Source organism: Pistacia vera, unplaced genomic scaffold (genome assembly GCF_008641045.1).
Source record: "Pistacia vera cultivar Batoury unplaced genomic scaffold, PisVer_v2 Contig430, whole genome shotgun sequence".
In the NCBI taxonomy this organism is placed as follows: domain Eukaryota; kingdom Viridiplantae; phylum Streptophyta; class Magnoliopsida; order Sapindales; family Anacardiaceae; genus Pistacia; species Pistacia vera.
Window position 1 is genome coordinate 927,405 of NW_022196258.1, and position 6,089 is coordinate 933,493.

A 6,089-nucleotide genomic window follows, 5' to 3' on the forward strand; every position below is an offset into this window, starting at 1 on the left:
GAACCAAGCCTTTTTTTCTCTTCTTTTTTGCTCTAATTTATACCTCTTTCTACTTGACCAAGCCCTAGCAAGCCAAAACGCGTCATTTATTTTTACAGCGGATGCAGGTTTCACTGCGGCGAATATTGTTCCTCGCCGTAGTGAATAATTTCGGGCAAAATTTGAGCCTGATAGATTCTGAATCTAAAAAAGTGTTAAACATATGAATTGTAGCCTTTAAATTATCTTTCTTTTCGTTTAAGAATAAGCACAATTTGAGGTCTACAGCTCAAGTTATGGAAGAAATACGAAGCACGTCCAAAGACATTTTTCTTCAGTTCCCAACGTACTTTTCACGAATTCAAGCCAAGTTTTCACCCTTGTCCGATCAGAATTAGGAAAAACCCAAAACATGAAAGTTGTAGCTCTTCTTCTTAGCTTTCCAAAGCTCTAATTCAAGTCATGCCAAGTTTCCAAGCTCAAGTACACAATTTACGCTCAAAACTATCATTTATGCTAAAAATCATCGCTTAGGTCTGCAAAGACAAATTAATAGAATTGGTGCAATTATGGCCCAAATTGTATGAAAAGTATCCTAATCCTATCAAAATTCAATGCAAAATCATAGTGTAAAATATAATTCAAATACCCCCAACTTAAGATTGCTCGTCCTCGAGCATAAGGAATAAATACTCAAAGAAAGAAAACAACAAACAACCAAAAACACAAAACAACAAAACTGAAAATGAACAAACAAAATTGGACTTAAACTCAACACAAGAATTGCCTAGAATTTATGCAAGTCTCTAAGGTTGTTGAAAATTATTACTAGAAAATGTTCAACACTCCAAGAAGTTTAAGTTGCATCGACTATCTTTCTCTATTAGTCCCTTGAGTAGGTGATCCTCACTTTAGTCCACATTCGACTTCCCAGATTATTTTCTGCAGAAATGTAAAGTTTATCAAATGGTGGCAAACTCCATAAGCCTAAGTATGGAATACTCTCACTAATGTAGACTAGACATCGCTAAGGATCAAAAGGTCTTCGCAAGCTTGTAAGTTAGGCTAGGGTAGTGGGCTCCAGGAAAGGATAGGATAAACAAAGTAAGAGAACTCGGTTTTCCTCATGCAAACACTAAGAGCTACATCAATCTCCACTTTCTTTCTCAACCACCAATTAAAGTATCAACCATTTTACAACCCTCAAACTTGTGCTTTCTTATTTTTGATTTTGAATCGAACTAAATAAATTTTCTTTTTCTTCTTCTTCTATTTTTTTTTTTTTTTTTTGAAATTAACAAATATTTACACACCATTGAGGTCTCTTGCCCCTTCTTCGTGCCATTTTTGCAACCCCCAAACTTAAGATTTTAGTCATCGATATCACTTATTCACACACCTCTTAAAGCTCTTTTGTGTCATACATTAGGTCCATAATTCTCCTAAAGGGTGATATAAGTGTTTAGGGTATAGGGATTGGACAATTTTTTGTTTGCAAGGAAATAAGGCAATGATATCTCATAAGGCTCAAATGGGTGACTAGGAAAGACATTCATGGTCAGCTGGAAAGGCTCAACGTTTCAAAAAAATGCCTAAATCATTTCCTCAACAATGTCTAATCCTAGAATTTTGCCTCGAGCACTTCTTAACTAGGTTCTAGGTCCACCAACATTATCAAACTTTATCTAACCACATAAAATGAATCTAAGCATGCTGAAATAAATGAAAATGATGGCTGAACCACTCAACAAACCTCAATCAAATTCATCATCAATAAACATAAACTTGAAGCAATGCTTAACATTTTCCAAAAAATATCCCAACAATTCTAGTTTCATCATAGACTTATGCAATTCTCTAGGCAAACAACAACACAACCACACACAAACACACTAAACATTTAACAATCAAAGAACTTAAAAAACAAAAAACACACAAACAAACTAAACACACAAATTCTCAAATTCCCCTACCCCAAAACTTAAAATGACATTGTCCCCAATGTCACATCATGCACATCCAAGGAATAGAAAAAAAACAAAAGTAAAGGTTACGAGATACTCCCTAATTAATCTTTAAAGGCCGATTCTTGTGCTAAATCCTGGCATCATTCCTTGGCTTCCTCATCATCATCATCATCTGTCAAACAATTGAAAGTCTATGATGCCAAATGTGTTAAATACCCTCACTGATTAATGTGAAAGAATTACATCCTAATCTCAACCTTATTGAACTAAACCTAAAATCTAAACAAAAACAAATAAGAGCTAAAAACCAGGAAATCAACATCAATTCCTACTTACAAAACATATTGAAATAAAAGCAAAAACTAAAAAGCAAGTGCTTCAGGCTTCAATCTTCTTCTACTTCTTCCTTTTCACACAACTCCCAAATTGCTAAAAGCACTTCAACACAACAAACCCAACTTCCTCACACCAAATTAAATCAAAATCAACAATTTCTACACTCCACAATCAACTCAATCCTCAAGTTCTTAACCAACATCCACAATCAACAAATTCAAGCAATTTTTCAACAAAAACAAATCCAAAATTGAAAGTGAACAAATAAATTGCATAAAAACTCTTAACCTTACCAAGCCAAAGCTTTCCAACCTTCAATTGCTCCAATTTCATTAAAAATCACAAAGAAAGCCCAAATTTTCAAAACCTAGGGGTTGCTAAAAATTTCTTCAAAATGGGTTAAACTGGGGCAATTGAAAGGTGCATGATGTTTAAAGAGTAAGGGAGTGGAATGGTGCAAGAATTTTGAGGGAAAAAGGTGAGAAATTGAAGAAGAGAAAATGAAATTCTTCGGAGGCTAGGTTTGAAATCGCAAAAATGGAGAGAATGAAGGTGGGTTTATAAACAGTCTCAAGTTTCACCACGGCGAAGTTCTTCATTCAGTACAAAATACAAACCCAGTCGATGCCACGGTGAAGAAAATTTCCTCGCCGCGACGAAAAATTCCAGAGAGCACAACTTTGCAAAACTCTTTTGCCCGCGCGAAGAAAATTGTTTCGCTGCGGTGAAAAATTCTAAAGAGAACGTCGCCCCGCAAAGAACATGCTTTGCCGTGGCGAAAATGGAAGTTTTCCTTTTTTCGCCTTAGTTCGATATTTCACCTGAAACACCAAAAAAAAAAAAAACACACGAAATCAAAAATCATTCTAATTCATAAAACAACTAAACAAATTCAAAACAACAAACAAATGACAAACAAATGACAAACAAATGAAAACAATTGGTTTACCTCTCAAGAACGCTTGTTTATAGTCGGAAACTTGACTTTCCATGGTCCTTCATCAATCCGGATCCTTGTGAGTGCTCACTTCCTATTGCCACCTCTTGGTCTTTCTTTGAATTTCGAACATTCTCATAAGCATCTTTTCGGAACTTCAAGTTCTTATATGCGTACTTGAGATGAGATGTGATTGGTTGAGTCCAATGTTTGGAGTCTCTTCCAACACCAATTTTGACTTGTGCGCATTTACACCAAATTCCTCAAATTGTTCCTTGTGAAGTGAGTTGCTTGGTTGAAATTCCCCTAAGTATCTTGCACACATTGTTTGCTTTGATATTTCCTCTTCATTAGTCTTGTCTTCATGTTCTTCCAACTTTTCTTCATTGTGAGGTTGCTCCAACACTATGCCTCTCCTCAATGTTATGACATATAATTTTTCTTTAGGATTTGTGACCGTTGTGCTCGGTAAAGAACCTTGAGATCTCTCTGTCAATTGTTCAACCAATTGCCCCACTTGAACCTCCAGATTTTGAATGGACACTCCTTGATTTCTGAAGTTTGAGCATGCCTCATTCATAAAACTTGTGGTTTCTTGCATGAACTCTTCGAATATATCTTCCAATTTTGACACTCTTTGCTCACATGGTTGATGATTCACCACTGGTTGATGGTTTGGCACCGTCCTTTGATTTGATTGACTGCTTTGATTGCTCCAGGACAAATTTGGGTAATTCCCCCAACCAAGATTGTAAGCATTGGAGAAAGAGTCACTTTGTAGCCTTTGTGAACTAACCATGTAATTCACTTGCTCGGTTGTTGAGAAGAATAACTGGTTTCCATCTTGGCATTCCTTACTCCCATGGTTTCCTGCACAAAATTCACAAGTTATAAAAGGTGAGTGAATAGAATTTACATTCATACCTCCCAATTGATTTTGAAGTGATGCAATTTATGCAGATAATGTGGCGAACACATCGACTTCATGTATACCCATTGTTCTCTTCGGCATTGCTCTTTCATTAGGTCTTTGGTAGTTATTGTTTGCCATCACCTCAAGCAATTCATAAGCATCTTCTGGGGTCTTGTTATTTAAGGTTCCGCCTGCTGCCACATCTACCATTGTTTGAATATTTGGTAGCAACCCATTGTAAAATGTTTGGACTTGTCTCCAAAACGGTAGACCATTATGTGGACATTTCCTTAACAACTCCGTGTACCTCTCCCAAGCTTCATATAGTGATTCATCATTGCCTTGCACGAAAGAGGTAATGTCATTTCTCATACTTAAGACTATAGAATATTTACAATTAACTACAAAAATGAAATAAAAGCTTCAATTTAGCACTACACTAGATACTATCAATATTAATAATCAACTATCCCCGGCAACGGCGCCAAAAACTTGATGCGTGTTTACTACAACATGCAAAAATAGCAAGTGCACTAGTCGCACAAAGTAATAAAGTGATGAGTGAGTATCGTTCTCACGAGGATAATGTTACTAAGTACCGATTTCTCTAGTTTAAGTCCTAATTAAAGCAACAATAAATTGGATTGATGAAAAATTAGCAAACTAAATACAAATTAACAAAATATAAATGAATGATAATGAAATTAAAGCAAAACCCAACAATTTAACTAATTAAACAATGCTAAAAAATGCGAGGGTGTTGATTTCACCTAGATACGCTAACCCAAATCACAGAATCTATTACCCAAGTTCTAATTCTTTGATTGAAAATCGAATTCCCTAAGTTGTAAAACATACATTCTTAGGCTACATTTCCCTACTTATCCCTATCAAGCTTCCACACCCAACAAAATGAAGATTAATAGTTCCAAGTCTTTTAAGCTTTATGGAATTCTATCTAGATTTCATAGATCGTTAAACCTATCTCTAGCGTTTGCTAATCTAAGGTATTTATCCCAAGAGGCACAATCACAGATCGCTTCTCAGTCTCATTATGAACAACACACATTTGAATGGTGATCAAGCATCCAAAAGTCATTAAGCAAAGAGATAAACACTCAATCATGAAATTAAAACTCAAAGTAAATCAATTCATATAAATTTGAATCATTGTATCAAGATTACATCAAACCCTAGCTAAACAGCTCAGTTCATACTCAAAAACGAATTAAAATAACAAAAACAAACTGAATCAAGATTCATCATTGAAAAACAAGCAAAAGATGGAGAAATCTTCTCTAATTTGAAGCCCAAATCTTCATTAATCTTCTTCTTTAAAGAGCTGCCTTCCAAATGACGAACCAAGCCTTTTTTTCTCTTCTTTTTTGCTCTAATTTATACCTCTTTCACTTAAGGACCAAGCCCTAGCAAGCCAAAACGCGTCATTTTATTTTTACAGCGGATGCAGGTTTCACTGCGGCGAATATTGTTCCTCGCCGTAGTGAATAATTTCGGGCAAAATTTGAGCCTGATAGATTCTAAATCTAGAAAAGTGTTAAACATATGAATTGTAGCCTTTAAATTATCTTTCTTTTCGTTTAAGAATAAGCACAATTTGAGGTCTACAGCTCAAGTTATGGAAGAAATACTGAAGCACGTCCAAAGATATTTTTTCTTCAGTTCCCAATGTACTTTTCACGAATTCAAGCCAAGTTTTCACCCTTGTCCAGTCAGAATTAGGAAAAACCCAAAACATGAAAGTTGTAGCTCTTCTTCTTAGCTTTCCAAAGCTTCTAAATTCAGGCCATTCGAGTTTCCAAGCTCAAGTTACATAATTTACGCTCAAAACTGTCATTTATGCTAAAAATCATCGTTTAGGCCTGCAAAGACAAATTAATAGAATTAGGTAGCAATTATGGCCCAAATTGTATTAAAAGTATCCTAAATCCTATCAAAA

General features: G+C 35.3%; 1 non-coding gene across 1 annotated transcript; it reads left to right on the forward strand.

The window, feature by feature from the left end:
* The first annotated feature begins 4,400 nt into the window (after positions 1 to 4,400).
* LOC116143637 lies at positions 4,401 to 4,507 on the forward strand. The gene has a single exon (XR_004130149.1). It is a non-coding gene; the product is annotated as a small nucleolar RNA R71 (small nucleolar RNA).
* The last annotated feature ends 1,582 nt before the right edge of the window (positions 4,508 to 6,089 follow it).